The sequence below is a fragment of the Vipera ursinii genome, assembly GCF_947247035.1.
Source record: "Vipera ursinii genome assembly, chromosome: 6".
NCBI classification, from domain to species: Eukaryota; Metazoa; Chordata; class Lepidosauria; order Squamata; family Viperidae; genus Vipera; species Vipera ursinii.
Window position 1 is genome coordinate 37,775,055 of NC_139515.1, and position 27,044 is coordinate 37,802,098.

Consider the following 27,044-nt stretch of genomic DNA (forward strand, 5'->3'; position numbering starts at 1 on the left):
GACGCGCAGCGGCAGGTGGCCCGATGCGTCGGAGGGGAATGTCTGCCGCTCGGGAAGATCGCTTTGCCTACCTGGGCGAGCGCTGGAATTCTTGGTGGTGATAGGCATCGGCTTTGGGGTGAGCTTCAAGGCCCCCTTCAGGAGAGCTACTTGCCGGGATGTTGGCAGGCGCTTCTGGTTACGGGACACCCTTCGGACCAAAAGTTGCTGCTGCTCCGGAGAAGGAAGTGTGGACAGACGTCCTCCACCTCGCCTTCCTTTCTTTTCTTTCCTCCTTTTAACAAAGAGTCAAAGAGTGGAAATTTCCATCATGTGACGGGGGCAGCATCCCCCAGACGCTCCTTCCAGGCAGACCCCTCCCTCTCGGAAAACACCCACCAATAGCAGCCAGCAAGCAACTTGAGAGATTAAACAAAACATTAAAAAAGTGCTCAACTTTCCAAGCTCAGGTAGTGATTTAGGGGGCTACTCTGGAGGGTGAAAGTGCAACATACCTACCCATTAGACAGGTTTAAGAACTGTTCTTGTTTGATTTTGGGTTTTGCCAATCTTCCAGGTGAGCTCTGGAGGACCCACTCCAAAGAAAGCAGCTGGAAATATTCCATTCTGGGGCTCATGACGTGTATAGATTGTAATATTTTTCTCCACCTATGAAGATTTTATAGCTCCCGCTCTCCCACCTAAATTTTAGTCAAGGCAGGTTTTTTCTCCTTAAACAGGTATTCCTTAACTTACAATAGTTCATTTAGTGACCATTCAATATTACAATGCCACTGAAAAATAACTTATCACCTTTTTTCACATTTATGACTGTTGCAGAATCTCTATGGCCAAGTGATCAAAATTCAGATACTTGGCAACTGACTCATATTTATGATGGTTGCAATGTCTTGAGGTCATGTGATCAGCTTTTTGCAACCTTCTGACAAGCAAAGTCAGTGGGGAATCCTGATTTACTTAACAACTGTGTTAATAACTTCACAACTGCAGTTATTCACTTATCAGTTGTAGCAAGAAAGATTGTAAAACAGGGCTAAATTCACTTACCAACTGTTTCACTTAGCATCATAAATTTTGGGTTCAATTGTGGTCATAAGTCGAGGACTACCTGAAATGGCAGCTGCCAAATTTAACATCTCCATAATACATCATGGTCAGAAGAAGAGAGTTCCTATCTAGCTTGTGTTTCCTTCAGTTTCTGACATACTAAGGCAACCTTTTTCAACTTACAATCATTATAAAAGGGGGAAATCACTGGCTACTAAATAACCTAAAAGACATCAATGCCTGAATAAGCAAGCATATTTTGTATCCTTCATACCAATGGACTATATCAATTATGTTAATTGTGCATAAGAGTTGGTAGATAAACTAAGTGATTGACTCATAGATTTGGACTGTTGAATTCAAATGCCTGACAGAATTACTGAATGTCAAAAGAATAAACATGCTGATTTGTTGACTTTGGGCATATGGAGCAACTTTTGCATCTGAAGCCCTCCATCCTGGCTGGGAGAAATTCTGAAACATAAATGGCAAACACAGATGGAGAATCCCAAGTTGGAGAAGACTACAGAAGTGTAACAGTGGAATATAGGAAAAATCCTATTTATTCAATTTCCCAATCAAGAACTCTCACCTAATTCTCTTCATGGCCTTGCAACATAACTTTCCCTTCTCCAAGTTTGGCAAAATTCTCTTTAAAAGGATCTTCTGGAATACATTTGAGTTATAATACTAGATGGAAAAATGTATCCCTTTCCCCACATATAATGTTTTGCTGAATATCCCCCCACCTTCTCTCCCTCTGCCTCAGGTAGATCCAAGATTTGTATTTTTCTATTATGTGTGGAGTTCTGCTAGTAGGTAGGTAATTGAGCAGGAAGATTCACCTTGCTGCCTTTGCATCCAGAAGTTAGGCTTGCACAATCTTACATGTAATTCGTGTTTGTTTGCAAGGGCACCTTCAGATGACTAAAATTAAAAAGATGTGGAAGTCTAAATTCTTTTGAATGTTTTCCAGTATTAATGTACATTATAACTCTTACTCTGTGTTGATAGAAGTTTGTTTTTTTCCTAGTCGGTTTCCATAAGACATCCTCAGAATACAGAAATGGCATTCAAATATCTTTCTCTTCAAATAATACCACTACTGTTACTGTGAGCTAAAATTAAGGAGCTACCTTTAATTTTATTTATTTTTATTTATTTTAAATAAATAAATAAATAAATAAATAAATAAATTTTCCTCCTCCCCTTCATATTGCATAAATAGAAATTTAGTTAGACATTAAATATTCTGCTTCTTTATTAGTCTCTTATTTGTGTTTTCCCCAACATTCTATGATCTATGAAAATATTGTGAATAACCTTAGCTTTCCTGTTTTTAAAATGAATATATAGAAAATGTTTCCAAAACACAAAAATTCTACCAGTGCACACACTGTAAATAGTGCAAAAACTATTCAGTTGCTTTGAATAGTTTCTTGATGATTCTTAAGTAGGTCAGGTAATAAATTATGATGTATTTATGAATGTGTCTAATTCAGAAGTAAGTTGTAAGGAGTCTATCCACATAAATGGCTATATTCTCAGTAGTTATGTAATACTTTTGGAACAAAGAAATTCAGGTTATCACAATAATTGTTATAAAACCCTGTGAAGAGAATTGACATTTTTATGCCCAAAGTTCATTGCAAGGTTGAATCTGCCCTTTGATTTGAACTTTGACTTCTTATTAAAGAGACCTTGATTTGTTAGCAATTTTAATAACTTCGATTGATAGATATTTTTTCTATTGTATTTACTGGTTACTTTTGTGTGTATTCTCTTACATTTTTATTAATCTTTATTCATGTTTCTTTTACTTCACTTGAGCCTTTTTTAGAATGGCAGACACAGACATCCTAAATATAAATAAAACTTGGAGCTGTATTTACTGGTTACTTTTGTGTATTTTCTCTTATATTTTTCTAATCTTTATTGATGTTTCATTTACCTCACTTGAACCTTTTTAGAATGGCAGACACAGATATCCTAAATATAAATAAAACCTGGAGCATCCTAATCAGAGTTTATGTTTTAAGTTGATCAAATTTAAGGAGATTTTAGGTAAACTGACTTCTTCATTGGCAGTGAGCAAAGGATGAACTATGCATCTTGACTCCAATGTCATTTATTTGCTTGAAGTTGAGATGCAAGTACATAATCATTGTGGCAAATGCTCTGTAGTTTTTAGCTATATCACTGCAACTCCAGCTTCTTGTATTTGCACCAAGAGGTGGAAAACAGCCCTTCCAGATTCCCCAAAACAGCTTCAATGCAGCTTTAAAAAAAATAAAAGGAGGGAGGTGGAAGATGAAGGAAAATATTACCGGTAGTATGTGATCTTTAAATCACTTGAAACTTGGCTATACACTGATCACAAAAGTAGAATACAAGTGGAAAATAATTGTCCAAAGTTTTTGTAAGTCATTTATAGATCAATTCTTAAATATTTATTTACATATATATTGGGGTAATTTTTAAAAAATCAATATATTGATTAATATAATAAATCTATATGCTTTGTGTTGGAATATATTAATGGTGCTGTATGAACTATTTCTGCGTATCATACTCAAATTCAATATTTTCTAGTAATAGAAATACTACTGGAGTAATATTATCTGGAATTCAGAATACATTTTGTGATAAGCTCTATTTCTTCACCAAGTACTGTTTAATTGTCCTGATAGGAATCCATATTTGTTTTCTTTCTATTGTTTCTGTTCCAGCCTTTTGCTGCTTACCAGCAACAATTCTGTTTCCATGACTTATAGCCTGAGTTCTAAAATTATGTTGTGTGTGTATATTTTTATTTATGCCAGAAAAAATATATTATGGAGAATCATGCCCAAGTCACCATCCAAGAACTACAGTATGTTGTTTCTGCAGGATTAAGCAGTAAAAACATCTCTCTCTTGCTCAATTGTCAGAACCCATTCTTATTTCATTTCTATCTATCCCCTCTAACCCAAAAGCAAATATCACCTTTCCCTGGGTTCTGCCATACTCCCAAGGGGAAACGGGGGTGTGCCCGTGGGTTTATTGCCTCTGCTTCCGCTATCCACTACAATGTCACCTTTTACTTTTGTTTATTGCCTCATGCATTTTGCGGCTCCTAGGGTTGTTTTTTTTTTTGAGGGAACCGGTTTCAAGTGGCTCTTTCAGTATTTTAGGTTGCCAATCGCTGGCCTAAACTGTGACCTGTATGATGCTTGCCTACCCTGAGGGGACACACACTGACTAGACGAATGGTACACCCTGGCAGAGGAAGCAGAGATCGACATACTGAAGAGGCACCGCCGAGGAAAACTGTGGGGCCATTCACTCCCTGAACCATCGTGTGACCCAGGAAAACCAACGGCCATGGCCAAGAAGTAAACAGGCTGTTTCAAATGTGGCAGAGAGGAGCATCGCACCATAAACTGCCACTCGAAAGCCCCTCAGCACAACCCAGATCGATCACCAGCCAGAAAGTCAGGGAAGTTCCCAGCCAAGACACGAGAACCTGCCATGAAGGCAACAGAGGCTGTAGAGTCCCCTCTCTCTGCCAAGCATGGGCAGTTAACTCTGGCCTACACTGCAGGAGTGGTGGATTCCTCCAACAACAATTTGAAGGGTGAATCCCTGGTAAGTGGACCCATCACGCCCATCCTCAAGACAGTGAGTATATTAGCCCCCTCCATGCTTGAAGCTGTCAAAGTGAAAGCCCTAATAGACTCTGGCTGCACCCGCTTCCTCATTACCCAACACTAGTGGGGAACTTGGTCAACCCGATGAGGAGGTTGAAACAGGTGATCTCATTTGGCCAGTTAGATGGGTCCATACCAGGGGTGTGTGTGTGTGCCAGCTAACCTAGCCACTTTACCAATCCACCTATCTCTGGGGAACCACAAAGAAGACATAACGTTCATAGTAACCTCAGGCATGGAATGCCCAGTGATCCTAGGGCTGGCATGGCTAAAGAAATGGAACCCCTGGGTGGTTTGGAGAACATTAGAGCTCAGATTCCCGAAAGGGGATCATGCGAACTCGACACCCCAAGGAGCCCTACCAAACCCAGGAGTGGAGAAAGCGTTGGTGGGAGAGGAAAAGAGGCTACCCAAAATATTGGAGGAATATTGAGACCTCACTGAAGTTTTCAGTGAGGAACGGGCGGATGAGCTCCTTCCTCACTGACCCATGGACTGTGCCTTAGAAATCAAACCCGGGGCAAAACCCTCGAAGCCCAGATTGTACTCCATGAGCCCTAAAGAGTAGGAGGAGATGAAAAGATTCATAAATAAAAACTTAGGAGATTTATTGAACCTGCCAAACCCAAATTAGTCACCCCGGTCCTTTTCAGAGAAAAGAAGGATGGTACTTTGCGCTTGTGCATGGATTGCTGTGCCCTGAATGCAATCAGTGAAAGCAACCTGTACCCACTACCCCTCATGAAGGACATGTTATCCCACCTATCAAAAGCAAGATTTTTCACCAAAGTAGACCTAAGGGAAGCATACTACCACGTTAGGATTAAGGGGATCGAAAACTGCATTTAATTGCCCGATGGGATGTTACCAATTCAAAGTTTTGCCATCTGGACTGCAAGGAGCCCCCACAGTATTTATGCAATTAATCAACGAGGTGCTAAGGAAGCACCTATTAAGGGGGTCCTAGTTTATTTAGATGACATCCTTATCTTCACCGAGTCCAAAGAGGAGCATGTCAACCTAGTCAGAGCAGTTTTAAAGAAACTGTGACCTGCCCACCTATATGCCAAATTATCGAAATGCAAATTCCACCAGGAAAATATAGACTATCTGGATTATTGCATATCCCCACAGGGCATCGAAATGGACCCCGAGAAGGTCAGGGCAGTACTAGAATGGGAACCACCCTGCACAAGGAAGCAATTGCAAAGCTTCCTGGGCTTCGCAAACTTTTACCACCAATTCATCCCTTCGTTTGCCCAAATAGCTTTGCCCATCACAAACTTGTTGAAAATGAGGGGGGGGGGAAAACTCAGTGAAACCCAGCCAGCCACTGAAATGGACAATAGAATGCCAAGCGGTGTTCAAGAGATTAAAAAGACTCTTTTGTGCCGAACCGGTACTGAGGCATTCAGACCCAGATAAACCTTTTGTAATACAGGTGGATGCAAGCGATGTGGCAGTGGGGGCTGTACTATTACAAGAAAACAATGAAGGGAAACTGTAACCATGCGCTTACACATCCAGGAAACTCTCAGAGACAAGCAATGCTGGGCCATGTGGGAAAAAGAAGGGTACGCTGTGAGATGGTCGTTAATCACGTGGCGCCATTTCCTTGAAGGGAATAAAATCCCTTTCCAGGTCTGGATGGATCACAAAAATTTGGAAGCACTAAAAACATCCAGAAAGCTCACCCCTAAGCAAGCCTGCTGGTCCCAGCACTTTCACCAATTCTGCTTTACGCTCAAACAATTGCCGGGGGAAAAGAACTTCCTGGCAGATGCACTGTCTCACATGCCCCAATATAACAGCACGCAAGCCACCAGTCCCAAACCACAACTGGCAGCAACCAAATCAGCATGTTTTGAATATGTTGTGCCAGTCCCTGAAATACCAATAGAATATCTTCCCTTATTTCTTTATTTTTTAATCTGCATAGTTTCTTTAATTTCTCCAATCTCTTCTGACATTAACTCAAATTTATCATTCATTTTTTCATCTATTTTTTCCATCTTGTTTTCTATTTTCTCCATCTTATCATTTATTTCTTTTTCTATTTCTTTAGTTTGAGATTTCAAAGCCTCCTGCAGGTCTTTTAATGTCAAAGTTTGGGGGGGGGGCATTAAAGCCTGTAAGTTTGATTGCTATGCTGGCGAAGTCCCTGCACTCCTGGGGGCCCCAGTTTTTGATGATTTTAATGACATCTTAAATCAATTTTATTCTCTGTATTTAAAAAGATTAATCAAGTCAAAATGTTTGTAGTCTTGCTATTCTCTTCTTAAAATTCTTTTAGGTTCTTATAATTTTCTTATAGTCTTTACAGTTTTCAATATCCAAACAGCCACTTTCACTTTCACTTTTCGATTCTTTGTTACAAAGAATAATTCAGGCGCCATCTTCCCTTTCTTTTTAAAATGACAGAAAGTTGAGATTCCAGAATTAAAGTCTTATACTTGCTGTTTATACTGCACCCACATCTGCTCTGCTCGCAACTTGGGAGTCCTCCTAGATTCACAGCTTTCTCTAAAAGACCATATAGTAGCTGTGACTAGGGGGGGCCTTCGCCCAGGTTCGCCTGGTGCGCCAGTTGCGGCCCTATCTAGACCGGGATGCCTTACGTACGGTCACTCATGCCCTCGTGACCTCTCGTCTGGACTACTGCAACACTCTCTACATGGGGCTATGCTTGAAGACCACTCGCAGGCTTCCGCTGGTACAGAATGCAGCCGCGAGAGTTGTGTTGGGAGTTTCCCAACACTCCCATGTTACACCTCTGCTCCGCGAGCTGCATTGGCTTCCAGTTGTCTTCCGGGTGAGATTCAAGGTGTTGGTAATGACCTACAAAGCCCTACATGGCATGGGTCCAGAATAACTTGGGGAGCACCTGCGGCCGGAGTCAACTTCCCTCCGCCCAGTACGCTCCCACAGAGAGAGCCTCCTCAGGGTGCCACGGGTCAAAGAATGTCAACTGGTAGCCCCCAGGTGGAGGGCGTTCTCTGTGGGCACGCAGGATTTATGGAACCATCTGCCGGTCGAGCTCCGGATGGCGCCTGACCTCCGTTCCTTCCGGCACGATCTCAAAACCTACCTTTTCGAACAAGCTGGCCTGGCCTGATGGGATGGGGTTGGGTTTTATTAATCTGTTTTAATCTATTTTTAATGTGTTTTAACTTATCCATGGGCATTTGTTTAATCGTTTTTAATTTTTGTATCTTGTTTTTTAATATGTATTGCCCTGTTCACCGCCCTGAGTCCTTCGGGAGAAGGGCGGTATACAAATAAAATTAATAAATAAATAATAAATAATTCCTCAAGATAACAATCAGATCAAGTCAAGTCCAGCAGGAGTGGATTCAGCATCTTGCTCTGCTTTAAAGCAGAGAAATCCTCCGCTCCGGAGGGTTTCCAGGCTTCGGGGGAGCTCTCACCCTTCAAGCCCCAGAATAAACACTCTGGGGCTCTAGGGGAGCTCTACCCCTACCTGGAATCTCTCCTTCCCCTGTTCGCCTGAGGGGAAGGGTTTTCAGCCGTGGAACAGCTGATTGTCAGCTGCTCTGCGGCTTTTACGGAATCAGAGGGCTGGCGGTCGACTTTGACCATCCTCGCCGCTGAAGTGCAACCCGGAACTCTGATCTTGGTTTTCTTAATGTTACGTTTCAACCCAAGTTTTGCACTCTCCTTCTTCACCTGCAACAAGAGGCTCTTTAGTTCTTCTTCACTTTTTGCCATTAGAGTGGTATCATCTGCATATCTTAGGTTGTTGATATTTCTCCCAGCAATCTTAATTCCAAATTTTGATTCATCTAGCCCTGCCTTTCTCATGATGTGCTCTGCATATAAGTTAAATAGGCAGGGTGAGAGTATAAAGCCTTACCAGAGTCCTTTCCCAATTTTGAACCAATCAGTGGTTCCATGTCCAGTTCTCACTGTTGCTTCTTGACCCTCATATAGGTTGCTCAAGAAACAAATAAGATGGTCTGGTACACCCATCTCTTTAAGAACTTGCCAGAGTTTGTTATGATCCACACAATCAAAGGCTTTAGCATAGTCAATGAAGCAGAAGTAGATGTTTTTCTGGAACTCCCTAGCTTTCTCCATGATCCAGCGTATGTTGGCAATTTGATCTCTAGTTCCTTTGCCTCTTTGAAATCCTGCCTGTACTTCAGGTAGTTCTCGATCCACATACTGCTGGAGTCTAGCTTGTAGGATTTTAAGCATAACTTTACTAGCATGAGAAATGAGTGCAATGGTGCGATAGTTTGAATATTCTTTGGCATTGCCTTTCTTTGGAATTGGAATGTAAACTGATCTTTTCCAATCCTGTGGCCACTGTTGAGTTTTCCAAATTTGCTGGCAAATTGTATGTAGCACTTTTACTGCATTGTCTTTTAAGATTTTGAATAGCTCAGCTGGAATACTGTCACCTCCACTAGCTTTGTTGTTGCTCAACTTTCCTAAGGCCCACTTCTCTTCACATTCTAGGATGTCTGGCTCGAGGTCAGTGACCACCTCATTGTGGTTATCAGAGACGTTAAGCTCGTTCTTGTATAGTTCTTCTGTGTAATTTTGCCACCTCTTCTTAATCTCTTCTGCCTCTGTTAGTTCCCTGCCATTTTGGTCCTTTATCATGCCCATTTTTGCATGAAACGTTCCCTTCATCTCTCCAATTTTCTTGAAGAGATCTCTGGTCCTCCCTGTTCTATTGTTTTCTTCTATTTCTTTGCACTGTTCATTTAAGAAGGCATTCTTCTCTCTTCTAGCTATTCTCTGGAATTCTGCATTCAATTGGGTGTATCTTTCTTTTTCTCCCTTGCCTTTCACTTCCCTCCTTTCCTCAGCTATTTGCAAAGCTTCCTCAGACAGCCATTTTGCTTTCTTGCATTTCTTTTTCTTTGGGATGTTTTTAGTTGCTACCTCTTCTACAATGCTGTGAACCTCTGTCCATAGGTCTTCAGGCACTCTGTCTATCAGATCTAATTTCTTAAATCTATTTGTCACCTCTACTGTATATTCATCAGTGCCTCTAGATATTACTGAGGCACAATTCCCAGCAGTTGCAACCAAAGTTTGCAACTTGAACTTTACTGCTCTGACCAAAGCATCACACTGTTATTTCTTTTTATGGAGAGACAAATAATTTTTTTAAGGAAAGACCAGTGAAATTCGAGACTTAACATCTTAGGCTAGGGTACAATGAAGTAAACAGACCTTACATCCAAAGTGTAGCAGGAGACTGCTTTTTTTGAGCTTTGCCTTGCAGCTGTACAATAGAAAAAGTGACTCATGACCATTTATAGTGATTTTAGTTCAACTCCTTTTCTGCCCATTAAGAATAATTGTTGTTTGGGAATACCTTATGGCTAGACTTGCTGGAAACTGAGAACAGTAGCCATTAGAAGCAGTGTTGTAGACACCAATATTTCTCACATTCACATGAAACAATTCAGGTGCTTGGTGGCTTGTCACTTATATATGGCACATCACATTGTTCATTATTGAGATTAGGTCACTGAAGTCTATGCAACTATTTATCAATGGCTGCTCATTTCAACAATAAAAATGTCAAAAGCAGTCAAATTAAAAAGTTTAAAAAAACAAAAACACACACAAGAGATTAGACCAGCAAGGGAGCCATCTCAAGATTTCAATGGTCCTCTGAAGCTTCCAGGGCAAATGACATAGCCAAGATTTGACGGATACTCAGAAAGTAAGTAAGGATGGAGATGGGAGGTGTGCTTTGAGGAATGCTCCATAAACATGAGCAACATATGGCCTGGGTAAGTTTTTTTTTTACAAATTTTATTGTTTTTCTAATATTACATTCACATATTTGAAAAGCAACATGGTGGCTGGGTAGTAGTAATGTAATTACATACAGATATCATTAGTACAGATTTCAAATTGTTACCATAAACATTTCCTCTCTTTTCCCCTTCATATATACTGTCTATTTGTAAATTTAAAGAAACGTTTTACCTATCAATCACATAAAAAATAACTTTCTTACATTAGATCCATAGTTTTTAGTTTACACATATTCTAGTTGTTTTAACATACAATCTTTTAGACAATCAATGACCTAATAGATTTTTCAATTTTAATTTCCACAAACGTTTAGATTTAACGTTTGATATTTATCATTCCCAAGATTTTTAGTATACTCCCAATTCATCTATCACCATTCCTCACAAAATCTAATATTCAAAATACACATCCCATTAACTTCTCACCCTCTATATCAACAAATTAAGGATACAATATGATATCCTTCCTTTTTGCTAATTTTCAGGGTTTTTTAAGTAGTAATCAAAATTTCTTTTTATTTCAATATTTAATACTTCCTCTCTTCTTCTTTGTATCTGCTCTCTTGCATAAACTGATAATTTTTGTTTTTAACATTCCATATAGACCTATTTATTACTTTCAACAATAAGTTTTTAGCTTATCTACATTTTTCACCTTTACGTGACCTTTATGCACAAATCAATATTCAAATTAGCTATTAGTATTTATACTGCTAAATTTTAATGACCAACATTTTTTCTTTATCTCAGTTCATAACAGTGTCTTGTGTTCAATGTACACATCTTATCTATTTAAGTACATTCTGTTTCAGATTTCAATAAGATGGTCGAAACTTCATTCTTCTTGAGTCTTATTCTGGCTTTTTTCCTTTGCTAAATCATCTTCTATGTCCTTGTTTTTGGGTCATTGAACCAATCTCCTTGTAATATTATGTAGATTAATCGATATTGAAAAAACCATCCGGTTGCCATTTTTTAGAGGACTTGTAGGTCTAGTGGGTCATCTCTTTATTCTTCCATATTAACGTAGTTGTTCTGAATTGTTTGTCTTCTCATCCAAGTGTTCTTTTTCTAGATCCTCTAGTTCCTTCTGTGTAAGAAACCTTTTCCTTTTTCCAAGTTGTCAATGTCTTTTCTGAATTTTCAAATATCAATATTTGTTGAATAGTAGATTCTTCTGTCATCGTATTTGAATGTTTCATTTTTTTCTATTGTATTTTGTATAGATGGTTCTTTAGTTGTAGTCAAAGTTTGGGCTTTCATATCTGGGCTGTCTTCTTGTTCCTTCCCATAGCCTCTTAGTATTTCATTGGTTGTAGTAAGAATTTGGATTAGTGTTTTCAACATAGCGAGAGTTTGTTGATCTTCATCTATAAATAAATTTTGTTCCTGGTCTTCTTCCATATTGGTATTTTAAGCTAAAGGCTTTACACTTAGAAAATCCAAAAGAGAGAATGTTTTTTTCTACGTAGGGAAAAAGAAAGACTTTCACAGCTGTTGTTTCAAAGTTCTCAAGGTTATGTATCTTATCTATTTCCCTGGGCAGTCAGCCAGGCCCCTTTTAAAGTTTCCCTTTGAGTCCCAAAGTTATTTCAATCTTTTCAGTTTTTCTTTTTCTTTTTCATAAGAAAGAATCCAGATTTCCAACAGAAGTAAACAATGAAAAATAAGAAATAAAAAATCTTTCAGTCCACATGCTTTGAGAAATAAAGTTCCAATTGGGATTCAGTTACTTTTTCAATGTTTAAAACATCCCTGGGTATTTAATCACTGCTCTTTCTGGAGGGAAGGCTAAAGTCCCCCTTCCCTCACCACAGGGGGGAAAATGCTTAGCATCTTAAGGAGGTACAGAAAGTAATTAGGGTGTAAAAGAGGTAGTTCTCACCCAGTCTCTTCCACGCTGCTTTAAGAGTTTCCTGGTGGAAAATGTGACTTTGGCTGTTCACAGCCTAGGGATGAGCCATAATGGCTGGTCCTTTGGTCTGCCAGTTTGGAGGGATCACCAGGTCTAACCAGTGGCGTAGCGTGGGTTGTCAGCACCCGGGGCAAGGCAAGTAATTTGCGCCCCCTAACCCGTGGATTTTAGCACTCGAGTCTCTTCCACTAGCTCAGGAATTCTGGGAGTTGAAATCCATGAGTCATAAAAGAGCCAAGGTTGCCTACCCTTGAGTTAGGTTCAAGGCAAAAAAGGGTCTCTGGAGAAGAGGGAAAATGCTAGTTTAAAACTGAAACAAGGCAACTTTAAGGTGCCTCAGCTGTGATTTAGGATGAGACAAAGAGAGGACATGGCGTTGAAAATGGTTAATGGGGCATGTTTGTTCCACTCTTAGTGGATGTCAAGATAAACCCCACGAGAGAATGACCTTACAACAGATGTGAATAGGCTTGGACTACGTTTGTAGATTGAGTGCATACATCACATGGAGCGATGATGGGCTTCATCAAGATTTATGATCCCACAATTGGCTAGTTTTCTCCATCTTGTCCTAAACCCTAGATACCAACCACGGTTTATGGCTTAGCATGTGGTGTGGGGTGACCCAACATGTTAGGCAACAAACAATGACTTCCAACTTACAATGCCTCAGCTTCCCAAGGTTATTCCAAATTGTCCATATTCCAGATTGTTGCCTCCTGCAGACCCACAGTCCAGGCTACCCCCTTCCTCCCCCTTTCCCCTCCCAACCCGGGCTCGCTCGATGTCCTGGATTTCAAGTCCCAGTCATCACCAATTCGTCCAGGGTCAATCAAGGATGAGGGATGCTGTAGTCGAACGTACTGGGAAGTCTCTGCTTACCTGGGAATGAATCTCACGGAACTTGCTTCGGCTACTTCTCAGCATGGAGGGGATTGGACTATAAAGTGACCTTATTAAATTCAACACGGATTCGAGAGTGGGTCTTGTCAATTTCTCGGACCTACCCCCCAAAGGGAAAACTCTGAAGTCCCGTTGACTAGTCAATTTCAGGCAGATTCCTCTTCCCAACTAGGACTAGGACAAGCGCCGTTCTCTTCCTTCCTTTTCTGGCAGAGATTTCAGGAACTTGGCGCTACCTGGACTTCCGTCCCTCTCCAGTCACCTTCCTCCTCTCCTCAATACCTTCCGGACAAGGTACATTGCCCCCCTCCCCCTCCTTACCCCACAATAGAAACCCAGTGAAACCAATTGCCCAAAGATAGCGGCTGTCTCAAAAGTAAACTTCCACGGCCGAGGGGAAGCTCCTCCGAATTCTCAACCTGGGAGCTCCCGTTTGTCTTGGTTAAGAGGAAGTTCAAGATCAGGGGCAGCCGCCGAGTGATTTTGAGAACCGCCTATCCGTTCCTCTTGTTTAAATGGAGGGTGATGGATTGGTTATTTAGATTTAACACCGACGCCTTCATTCAGGCCCCGTGAAGACGGGCGCGACCCGGCGAGTTCACGACTTCAGCAACCGGGTCTTCTGAATCTAAGAGAGATGGGGGGATCTCATCTTTAGCTTTACCTCCGGGAAAGGAGATGGGGGCGGGAGCTGGGTCGGGGGGGCGGGCTTGCAGGTTGAGAGCCAAGCGGAGGAGAGCCACGGCGAGAGAAAGAGAGGGAGGCGAGACGCCGCCAAGCCTCCCCACCCCGACCCGAGAAAGGAGGCAATCTGCAGCCGCGAGAGGACAGGATCCCGCTCTGGCTGGGCGCAGCAAATGTGGTTGCTTTCTGTGCTCCACCCACTCGCTCGCTCCTCCGACCCTCGGCGAAGCAGAATCGTCCCCCTCCGGCGAGCTTAATGGGCGCCCCCCCAGATGTTGCACCCGGTGTGGCCGGCCCCCCCTGCACCCCCCACGCTACGCCACTGGGTCTAACAGGAGAGTTGCAGCTCTCCCGCAATCCAGCGAGCAACCGTCCTTGCTGGTCACCTCTTCGGGGTGACTTTTGGCCCTTTTCAGGGACCCTCAGTGATGCGAAACTGGACAGGGGAGAGAGCAAGTCTCCCAGCCATCCATAGCGGCTGCATGGCAAACCGGAAGCCGGCCTGGGTAAGTTTTTATCACCTTCACTCTGATGCCATTACTGAAATTATACTTTGTGCATCCCAGGAAATACAGGGAGTCCTCAATTTACAACAGTCCATTTAGCGACTGTTCAAAGTTACAATAGCACTGAAAAAAGTGACTTATGAATATTTTTGATGTTTATGACCATCGCAGCATGCCCCTGGTCACATGATCAAAATGTGGATACTTTGCAACTGGTTCATATTTATGATGGTTGCAGTGTCCTGAGGTCATATGATCAGCTTTTGAGACCTTCTGCAAGCAAACTGTGGGCTTCAGAATAGAAAATGTTCTCCCTTGTAATGATATGGTTTAGCTGTCATTTGCATGTGGATACCATCTAGACCAGGGGTCAGCAACCTGAAACAGTGAAAGAGCCACATTTGGCTCCGGAGCCGTGGGTTGCAGACCTGTGATCTAGACCAAGGGGACGCGGTGGCTCAGTGGTTAGGACGCTGAGCTTGTCGATCAGAAGGTCAGCAGTTTGGCTGGTCAAATCCCGAGTGCCGCGTAACAGAGTGAGCGCCTGTTACTCGCCCCAGCTTCTGCCAACTTAGCAGTTCGAAAGCATGTAAAAATGCAAGTAGAAAAATAGGGACCACTATGGTGGGAAGGTAACAGCATTCCATGCACCTTTGGCATCTAGTCATGCTGGCCACATGACCACGGAGATGTCCTCGGACAAGCACTGGCTCTTTGGCTTTGAAACTGAGATGAGCACTGGCCCCTAGAGTTGGAAACGACTAGCATGCATGTGTGGGGGAACCTTTACCTTTTAACATCTTGACCATTACTATATAATATTATAAAACAGAATGTCATGAACTGGCATTTTGACTTTAATTGTGTATGCTTTGGGTAAGCCTGAACATACCATAAAAAACATAAAATCACTGATAGAAAAGGAACAAAACAGAGCAATCTCCCATTTTGCCTACAACTCTCTTCCAAACAATCATTATCACATTATTCTGTTCTCTATAGTGGCTTTCCCTTGCTCTTCAGCTAATGAAAGGTTATGCAACACTATGATTTTATGATTTGTCCTTGCTCACGAATCTTATCTTGGAACACAATTTACATGAGGCCAAAAATTTCAAGATTGTGAGAACATAATTTTGTCAGCTCTACAAAGTATGTCAAGTCAAGAAATAGGCCTGGCAAGGATTTCAGAAATTTTCTTTATTGTAATAAGGTAGAATAACAGAATCTTAAAAGCATGCCAAAGTTTCTCTTTGTCCCATCTTATACCAAACAAAATAAATGTGGAATTATTTTGAGTTACTTTCTTATACTCTCCTTTTCTTAGGACCAACTAAGTGTTTCTGCCAGTTCTGCCTTAATGGCTTTCTCATACTATTCTCAAGATCAGTCGTAAATTTCTTTATAAAGTCAATTTTTTACTACCTAAAAAAACCCCTGCCACCGAAATTCCTATAACTGGTAATGTAGGAAATACACTTAAAGCAGGGGGTCAAACTCAATTTCATTGAGGGCCGCATCAGCATTACGGTTGCCCTCAGGGGTCCAGGTGTGTATGGCCAGGGTGGGCATGGCGTACTGGGTGGGTGTGGCTAGAGTGCATATGGCCTACTGGGTGGGCGTGGCCAGCTCTACATCGTTTGCATCAAGGGTGCCTATGGGGGCCTGGGCAGGAGTGGGACAGATCTGAGGGTCTCTGGCGGAAGGAGGGTCTCTGGGCCAGGGCCAAGATAGTGGGGGCCGTTCCCTCACTGTTTCCACGATGGCTTCGCGGGCCACATGAAACCACTTCGCGGGCCGGATCCGGCCCCCGGGCCTTGTGTTTGACATGTCTGACTTAAAGCATCTTTGATAAAGACTTGAAAATCCTCAGTTTGAAGATGACCAGCAACAGAATAATAAAATTTATTAGTTCTCCCATGGTGGATACAGTGCAGTTGTATATATAAACTTGTATAAATCTTTTTTAAAAAAACAAGTTTTATTGGTTTTCCAGTTTAACATCTATATATTTAGAAAGCATCATGGTGACTGGGTAATCAAAAATTCAGTAAGAGAGTTTTTAGTACATAATTCAGGTTGCATTATCAAAACATTCTTCTCTATTTCCCTTAACATTTAAACATGCTTAAACTAATAAATTTTCAAGAATAACGTGGTCAGTTAAAAAAATTGTCAGTCCAATTTTAGTTAAACATATCCATGTCCTGTTTTTAAATTTTACCTAATTTTTGATTTTGATTATAGTATTCAAGTTTAGCCTTTAACATCCAAAATAATATTCACAACCCAAATTTCCCTTATTTCACTACACCAAAAATTGTAACATCTAACATACACACAGTAGCTGAATAACTAAACTCAACCTAATAAACATTTTTTATTTCTCATCCTGATACATCACACGTTACCAATAGAACAACCTATATTTATCAATCTACTTCTACTTATACATAACCAAATTCTGTTTTAATTTTTATCTAATTCTTAGTTCTTAGTTAAAATATTCAAACAACTTTTAACATCAACCGTAGGATCCATAAGTCAAATTTCCGTTATTTCAGTGCACAAATTATAATATCTAAAATAAGCCTAGTAAATACATAATCACGTTCTAGTTTTATCTCATAAACATTTTCTATTTCAGATCCTAATAGATCACATATTACTAAAGGAATAGCCTTTAGTAGCTCTCTAACAACTCTTTTTTTAAAAAAAAATCTAACTCTAGCTTTCTTTTTCTGCCAATCAGGTTTCCAGACCAAAACCTTTAAGTTGCCAGATAGGTCTCCCTTCGCTCCAAAACATATTATTTGAATCGAAGGAGACCATCTAACCATCATTAATCCACAGAAGCTAAACCATTTGTAATCATTAGGTTGTTGCCCTGTTAAATCAAATCTCTGTATTTGCTCTGGTGTCTTTGTCTTCAGTTCGGTCTGGTCTCTCCTTTTGTCTGGGTTTGTCTGATTTAAGTAGAGGGTCTTATCCAATTTTATAGTTGCTGTAGTGGCTATCCAGGCTTTCAATAAGCTGTCTTTGTTGATATTTGGTGTCTTCTATTTTGGCGTTACTGTCTTCCACTTGATATGCTTCTGGAGTTGTAGGCTCTTTAGATGAGGTCAAGATTTGAGTATTAAGTTTTTCCATACTTTGTTGTTGTTCCTTAAAATTGTCTGTCTTAGTGATAGTTCCCTGTACTTTTAAAATTGTAGGTTCTTTGAATGGATTTGGCTATTAGATTTTTCAATATCTTCTTGTTGTTCCCTATATTCCTCTGTCTTAATAGTAGTTTGTTCCAATTTTGTTGGTTTCTGGATTGTAAGTTCTTTAATTGGAGTCTAGGTTTCAGTTTGTGAATTGAAGCTAACACCTATATCTTTCAGTTTAGAGTTAATTATCTCAGTGGCTTCGAGAATTTTTCCAAGTATGAGCTTATAGCCAATCGAAGTTTGTGGTTGCTCTCCCTCCATTTCTGGAATATAGATGGGGTAGCCACTTCCCGTGAAGATAGGAGTTTTTGGCTCACCAAATATAAAACGGAGGTAGGTCCAATTAGTTAGTTATATTTTTTCAAGGTTTTTTTTCCCCCGGTGTAAACAAATGCCGCTATTTGAGCAGGTGGAAAAGAAAAAGTTCCCTTCCCTCTCTCCTTGCAAGGGCAAGCAGATTCAAGAGGCTTTTGACAGGAAAAAGTAAAGTTGGAATAAAGAGAAGGCAGGTCACCCAGTTCCTCAACTGTGCTTTCAAGTGCTTGATTGTGAGTTTGGCCTCGGCAGGAAACAGCAGAAGCAATGGGCCATGGGATTGGCCAATCTTTTCTTTGTTGGTCCAAACAGCTGCTTCAGATCGATGGGAGGGCTGCCGCCCTTCCACCATCGATTGGAGGGTCCTCTCCCCCACTTGTCACCCCTCCAGGGTGACTTTTGACCCCTTTACAGGGGGCCCCCGGTGAAAGAAAGCCAGATGATGTGAGGAGCAATCGCCTCAAACATCTGGCAGTGCTATGATCTGGAACCAGAAGCCCAACTTGTATATATCTTTACAAATAGTTAAGGATTCCATTCAAGAAAAAAGAGAGAACATGTGGCTAGGTATAGAGATGTTATCTGATAAATGACTTATACCAGTTTTATCTGATCCAGTGCACTCTAGCCTACAGAATACTCATGATGCTGAAGATTTCTAGGAGTTGTAGTCTAAAATTGTAATCCACTAGCCAACGGGGGTCAGTAGATGTCAGTTTCTGACTGTGCCATCACCAAGATTCCAATAAATGTTGCAGAATATTTGTTCACCATGACTTCTGCTGGAAATATAATTTTAAACCTGGAGCAACTAAAGCAAATTTAGGCTGGCTCTATGGTAGCCAGAGGTTGTGACAAAGGCTGTATCATGAGATCATCATCTTCTCAAAAGATGGCTAGTAACAAAATCTGAAATCCTAAAGCAATTATCCCACTGTAGAAATGTATTTATTTATTTGGAAAATTTATATTGCTGCCTACTTGCTCATGGCGATTTAAGGTGCCTTACGGGAAATAAAAACACCATATTAATAAATAAGTAAAAATAAAAATAATAAAATAATAATCCCCACCCCGATGACACCACACACTCATACCAGCCATTTAATGGGCTTCATGCTGCTCTGGATTCCCCAGGCCCAGTGGCAGAACCAGGTCTTCAGGGCCTTCTGAAAGAGTGTTAGAGTGTGGGCCAGTCTAATTTCTGGAGGGATGATGTTCCAGAGGACAGAGCCACCATGGAGAAGGCCCTTCTTCTGGGTCTCACTAGATATATCTTCTTAGGGGATGGGACCCACAATATATCTTGCCTCCCCGGTCTAGTGAGTTATGTAGAGGTGATCAGCAAGAGACGGTCCCTCAGATAACCTGGTCCCATGACATAAAGGGCTTTAAAGGTGGCAATCAACACCTTGAATTGCACCTGGAAGCAAATTGGTAACCAATGCAGCTCCCATAGGAGAGGTGACACATATGCACACTGAGGTCTGCAGAAAATCATGTGGGCACTGCAACTGGAGCTTCTGGATGCTTTTCAAGGGCAGTCCCATGTAGAGCACTTTGCAATAGTCCAGATGGGAGGTGACTAGGGCATGAGTGATCATGAAAATGGGATTGTTTGTTCCAAATTAGTAGAAGAAAATTGAGTATCACTTATTAACATATATTTACATATCTGCCCAATTTCTATGAATGCTATAATCTAATGAGCCAATGAAAAAATTGGAAATAGTTTCTTTTAAAAAACCACTATCCCCACTGTGGTAGAAATTCAAATGAAAGTTTAACACTCATTCAGAAAGGGGACCAAATTCTCAGATTGCACTTTGCAAGGGAAATGCATAATCCCTCCACTGACAGTGGAACTCAGTGCATGCAAGCAAGCCCATCAGTAAGTGGTTCTGGCTTTTAAAGAACAAAATGTAACTCTGCTTCACAAGGCGAGAACGTGCACTTTTTTGAGAGGAACAGCTGTCATAACTTCAAACTGTATTTAATGCAGAGCTCACAGCCAGCAGAATTACTGAATATTTATTTTTAATAAGGGACTTCTTGAAAACAACAGACCCTCCTGTTTATATAATCTGCAAAATTGACCTTTTGTTTGGACATTCAGGATAAGAAGATGTGCAAGCTGTCACTTCTCGGATCTGAAACATTAATGTGATGGGTGATAATTGAAAAGTTTGCTGCTCCCTGGAAACCACTTCCCATATTGACATGACAGAGCAAGAACAGATAGGCCAGATTGGAGGCATTCTCCATTATAATTGATAGGATTTATATTAAAGGCAACGGAGTGGTTTAATCTCTTGCAGCATGTTCTGGAATTGGAGTTATTTTCTATATCAGTTTTAATTTGAGTGATATAATATTCATACTTCATTATACTGCTTCACCAGGGGCAAATGTTATAACAAAATCACTTGATTTCTAGTATCGATAATCAGACTGCTTTATCTCTGAAGAAGAATGTTATTACTTCCACTATTGTAGTTAATAAGAATTGACAGATCTCCAGGGAGCCATATGGAGCAGAAATCAAAGTACTTATGTATTACTTCTGGGTGGCAATTTTATACTCCAAACTTCCTTAAATTGGGGTTCTCAAGACAAATGAAAGGACAACTTTCAGACTCCTCTCAGTATGGCTATTGGTTAGTTGGAATTCCAGATTCCAACTCATCTGCATAACTTGCTATATATTCTTATTTGCAGTGAGAAGGCAGTTAATACAGTGTCTTAAAAGGTCTCTTACAATTCTATAATTCTATTATTCTCAGTTCCATTGAAGTTAATGGGATTTTATTCCACGTTGAGATACAGTGCTACATTTTCTAGATTCAATTTATGGCAGGGAATAAAAATAATTTAGGGGTTAATATAGGTTTGTGTGAAAAACATAATAAAAGTATTTCAATATGCATCATTGCATTGAAGCAATGCCATGCTGGTTTTTCTGTTGTTTTCAGCAATTTAAATTAAAATTCATTTGGGTTGATTCACTAATGAGGATACATCCTTTGACTACAGTTGAAAGTTACATTGATCCATCTGAAAGACATTATTGAAACTTGATAATTCATTCATATATGTAAATCATTCAGTGATCAAGCAAAGAATTCAACCTCAAATTGAGGTGCCAATCAGCAGTGCTATTACCAAATACCCAAACTAGCCTATGATTTGCTCTTTATTTTACAAGTTATGTGAGAGCCCTTCTGGTTGTAATCCATGACAGGGTTATTATAAGCGAACAATATAGATACTCCACTTTCCCCATTCCAAAAATACTAAAAAGAAGGCCACCTTGTATTACCTGTTTTGCCTGTTTTGAAGAAGAGATATGAAATACTAGCTAAAAATCCATATTTGTTTTTGAGTCATCTGTAAAGTAGATTCAAAAAGTCATGCTTGTTCATAAAATACCTGAAAGTTTATTTTATTTTTATTTTATTCTACATAGGAAATCTAAGAATTCATAAGAATCAGTTTGCCACCAATCTATCTCCAAAAGAGCAAAGCAAAGCAAAATCTTGTATCTAAACAGTCCTGTTGCTCCGTACAGTGTTTAATGGATACATGAAGTAGTAGCTGAGCAGAAACCAAGCAATTTTAATATTTTTGGTGCATTGTTGCCTCCTCCCCATTAATCTTTGATTCTGTATAATATTTACATTTGCTCTATGCTATCTTTGGGGTGACTGGTTCTAAATAAAAATGTAGGAGACCACTTATTTATAGGTTGGTGACTTTGAAATTGATCTTGCTTGCTCCAATCCAACTCAGGACCTATTTAGTTACAGCAGACAAGCCCAGTATTCAACATGCCAACAGAATTCAAAACAGTCTTGCTATTTCTTTATTGGCATATATGGTGAGCATTTGTGATGGTGGTGGTGGAGACGATGGGCAATTAGCAAAATAAATGTGACAACATCAGGACAAATTTCATCCTCATGTCAGATGTTGGGAAATAAATACATTCATGACATTCGTTGATGATTTCACTACATGCATGTTGATAGTTTGGCATTATTGCAAGTTACTGGAGGTGCTGCTGTTAGTATAAAGTACTGTTCTGGATATATTATTATTTCCTTGCAGACATCAACCAATAAATAATGTTCTGGAGAGAAATATTAGTAAATGGCATTCAAAAGAACAGATATCACTAGTATGTGTATAAATTGTCCTGTTTGCATAACATGTTTAACTGACTTATTTAAAAGTCTAATGTGTTAGCAAATCCAGATTTATTTTAGAACTTTCTAATTCAGTGGTGGCGAACCTATGGCACATGTGCCAGAGGCGGCACTCAGAGCCCTGTCTGTTGGTGTTACATACCAATTCCCCGGGAGCCTTCGACCATCACGGGAAAACCCCAACCCGGCAGCCGTTGACAGTTGACAGCTGTCAAAAGACTGCCGGAAGAAGTAACGCATGCGCACGAGCCAACAGGCAGCCATTGACAGTGACAGCTGTCAAAAGGACTGCCAGGAGCATTTACGCATGTGCCAAGACCGATCCAGCTGACAGCCGCCGGAGCTGTCAGAATGCCGGTTCCCAAACAGGTCCTCCAGCCAGCCGGCCGCTCAGCTGGCGGATTCCCCAAGCAGCCGAGTAAACACAGCCCCCAGGAGCTGTCAGATTGCCGGAAGGCTATTGGCTGCCACCCTAGCGGCAGGAAAGCACGGTTCTCTGATTGGCTGTTATGTTTGACAGTTCTCTATAAAAAGCTGGTTTTGTGCGCCTGTCAGCTGTCCGGAGCTGAAGCCAAATAAACGCCTGAACCCTGCCTGCCGCCTCCCTCTCGTCCTTCGTGGAACAATTCACCTGGCGACGAGGAAGGGATCCCGGTACAACAGAGCTGACTCTTGCGCTAAGTCACGACTAGAAGGAGTTCCGATCCCTCCAGCTGCTAAGTCACTGCTGAAGTCGCTTTTGAGGGCAAAGGAACCCTTCTGCAGCTTGGACAGTACTGTGGACCCACACCATGGCAAACCTAGGACACATCAGGGAGTTCGACGTCTGGCATCCCGAGGGATGGGAGTTGCACTGGGGGCAGGTCGAGGGCTACCTCGTTGTCAACAAGATAACGGAGGACCGCCACAAAGCCGCAGCCCTACTGTGCCTCAGCGGTCCTGTCGTCTATGACATCGCTGTAGGGCTCTGCAGCCCGGACCCCGTTGCTACAATTCCATATGCTGAGCTGACCGACCGCCTCAGCAAGCATTTTATGCCCTGACGGTCAGAATTATATTGGCGGCTCCACTTCGCTCGCCGACACCAGCAACCGGGCGAAGCATCCACAGCATTCATCACGGGGGTGCACCATTCCACCCGCAGATGCCAATTTCCGGACCTGGAGGACCGTATTAGAGACCAAATCATCGCTGCTCTCTTAAACGAACGGCTCCAGCGGAAATTGGTGGCCAAGCCCACGATGGACCTCACTGAACTCACACTAGAAATCATGGCCTATGAGGACAGCCATCGTGAGGACTCCCCTGTGTTCAGAGGCAGCCCCAACAGGTCAGTCCATCAGGCCTGGGAGCCAGACAGCGAATCCCCGGAGGCCGGCGCCGGTGTCAACGCTATCATCCCCCGTTTCAACAGGATGGTCACCGACCAAGAAAGAAACCGCAGACCAACCAAGCCAGGGGGTTCCGGCCAAAGAGCCATCACCACCGGGCCCAGGGCCAAGTGTGCCAGCTGTGGCGGAGCCCACGCCAGAGCTACTTGCCGTTTTAGGAATGCCAAATGCCACAGATTCAGGAAGACCGGACATATCCGCTCCACGTGCCGCACCCAGAACTGGAAGACCCTTCACGAACTTGAGGAAATTCCGGCAGGTAGGACCAAAATTCCCCTTCCTGCCCAAAAACCTCCCAGCCTTCAGTGTTATCCATCCTCGCCAAACAGAAAGCCTTGGCCATCCACCACTTACGGCCCAAAATCAAAATCTGGGTCAAAATCCAGGGGGTCCCTTGTGAGATGGAAGTGGACTCTGGGTCCTCCGTCTCCATAATGTCCTGGGACACTCTCTGGAAAATCGGCTCCAAAAGCAAACGCCGCATTTCCCTTCAGCCTTCCCGAATTTTACTCGCTGATTTCCAGGGGGCCGCCATACAATTAAAGGGGCAGGCCAAATTTAGGGTAGAATTTAAAAAGTTCCAAAGGCACCTTTTGGTCCAGATTACAGAAGGACCCAGGGCCAGCCTCATCGGCCTTGATTGGTTCGAGGCTCTAGGCATCCGTCTTGAGGGAACCAACCGCATCCAGTCACAAACTCTAGAAAACGTTTGCCACATGTTCGCAGATGTTTTCGATGGGACACTTGGCAGGTATACTGGCCCCCCCATAGACCTCAAACTTAAACCAGAGGTCGGTCCCATCCGTATTAAAGCAAGGAGGGTCCCCTTCGCCCTAAAACAAAAAATAGAAGCCGAATTAGATTGCCTAGTGACCCTAGGGGTCCTGGAACCCACAGACGGGGGAACCTGGGAAACACCCATTGTAACCCCAGTCAAGCCAAACAGGGACGTGAGGATCTGCGCGGACTATAAGGCCACCCTGAACCGCACATTAAACCCCCATGCATATCCAGTCCCCGCAGTCAGGGACGTGCTGTCCGAAATAGGCTCTGGCTCCATATTCGCCAAACTTGATCTGGCGCATGCATTCCTTCAACTACCTGTCACCCAAGAAACAGCTGACGCCCAAACTATCGTCACACACCGCGGTGCCTTTAGGGTAAACCGCCTTCAATTTGGAATTTCAGTGGCTCCTGGTATCTTCCAGGAAGTCATGGAGAAAACCCTGAAAGGGATCCCTGGGGTCTGCCCCTACTTCGATGATGTACTCATCGCAGGGGAATCCGAAAGTACCTTGGCAGCCAGACTGCAAGAAGTACTAACCAGATTCCGCAGAGCAGGGTTAAAACTTAAACGTGAAAAATGCTCCATAGGAGTCCCATCCACGGAATTCCTAGGCTACAAAATTGACTCGCAAGGAATTCACCCCACTAACTCAAAAATCCTTGCCATCAGGGCTGCCCCAACTCCAAAAAACAAAACAGAGCTCCAGGCTTTCCTGGGGCTCTTGAATTTCTATCATGCCTTCCTGCCCAGGAAGGCAACCATCGCAGAACCCCTCCACAGGCTACTCGATTAAAGGGGCAGCCTGGCAGTGGACGGCAGCCCACGACAACAGTTTTAAATCACTAAAACAAATGCTGTCCAGCAATGCAACCATTTCCCACTACCAAGAAAATAAACCTCTCTGCATAGCCTGCGACACATCCCCGTATGGGATCGGAGCAGTTTTGAGCCACTTACATAGTGATGGGACTCAGGCTCCGGTGGCCTATTATTCCAGGACCCTATCCAAAACCGAAAGAAACTATGCCCAGATCGATAAGGAGGCTTTGGCAATCGTGGCCGGCATCAAAAAAATTCACGACTATCTTTATGGCCACCCCTTCATAATTTACACGGACCACAAGCCATTGCTGGGGCTATTCACCTGGGACCGCCAAACCCCCCAAATCATGTCTCCCAGGATGCTGCGATGGACCACATTCCTCGCAGCGTATTCCTATCAATTAATTTACAAACCAGGGCACCAAATGTGTCACGCTGACGGCCTCAGCAGGCTGCCCCTACCCCTCGTAGACCCAGACCCAGACCCAGCTGGTAACATCTTAGCCATCCAGGAGCTCCTGGAATGCCCGCTGACAGCAAATGACATCGCTGCCGCGACCTCATGAGACAAAACACTTAGCAGGGTATTGGCATGGGTACACACTGGATGGCAATCCACTTGCCCAGGCACAGAATTCCAGCCATACTTCACCAGACAAAATGAACTGACCTCACACCTGGGGTGCATACTCTGGGGTTGCAGGGTAATCGTGCCACCCGTGCACAGACCCAGAGTCCTGCACACATTACACGAAGGGCACCCTGGCATCATAAAGATGAAAGCCCTAGCCCGTAGTTATGTGTGGTGGCCAGCTATCGACCAAGACATCGAAGCACACATAGCTGGCTGCTATTTATGCCAGCAGTCCAGACCAGTCCAACCCAGGGCCCCAATTCACAAATGGGAAATCACCAAAAATCCCTGGTCCCGCATCCACATTGATTTCGCCAGCCCCTTCCAGGGGCAGGTTTTCCTCATTGTAGTGGACAGTTATTCCAAGTGGCTGGAGGTTCTCCCGGTTCACAGCACAACAACAGCTGCCACCATTCAAGCCCTCAGGGGAATCTTCGCAACACACGGCCTCCCCGATGTTTTAATCTCAAACAACAGCCCTCAATTTACCTCTCGTGAATTTCAGATCTTCATGAGGAACAATTGTATTAGGCATGCAACGTCGGCCCCCTTCCATCCATCGTCCAACAGCCTTGCAGAGGTTATGGTGAGGGCCACCAAAGACACCCTCCAAAGGATCATCACGTGAGATTGGCACCGTCGCCTGGCACAGTTCCTCTTGGCCCACCATGCTACACCCTGCTCCTCCACCGGTAAAAGTCCTGCTGAACTGCGATGGGGCCGCCAATTGGTAACAAGGCTGGACAGGCTTCACCCTGACAGACCAGCGGCCGAAATGGCCACCAACGCCCATCCAAAGACATTCTCCCTGGGACAAAATGTCTGGACTAGGGACTATGGGGGAAGGGACAAATGGGTCCAGGGAGTCATCCTGGACCAAACAGGGCCCTTATCCTACATGGTGGACACCGGAAAGGGATTTGTACATCGCAGACATGCAGACCATCTCCGGCCCAGGTCACCCCCAAACATTCCCCTACGCCCACCTTCCGAGGAGCCTGAACCATTTAGCAACATCACCACCAGCAAACCACCATCCCCCCAGGACATACAAACTCCACCCATGCCCCCCCAGGAAGAAACTCCAATGGCGCCACACTCAGAAGAGGAGGGGCCCCTCCTCCACCATT

General features: G+C 42.7%; 1 protein-coding gene across 1 annotated transcript in view; it reads right to left on the bottom strand.

Moving 5' to 3' along the window:
* The window catches only part of SLC38A4 (solute carrier family 38 member 4), an 85,670-nt gene extending 63,209 nt beyond the window's left edge, over positions 1-22,461 (bottom strand). The window contains exon 1 of the mRNA XM_083366463.1: positions 22,423-22,461. The gene's annotated coding sequence lies outside the window, so the exon portion shown is untranslated. The remainder of the gene's footprint in view (positions 1-22,422) is intronic.
* Between the last annotated feature and the right edge of the window lie 4,583 nt (positions 22,462-27,044).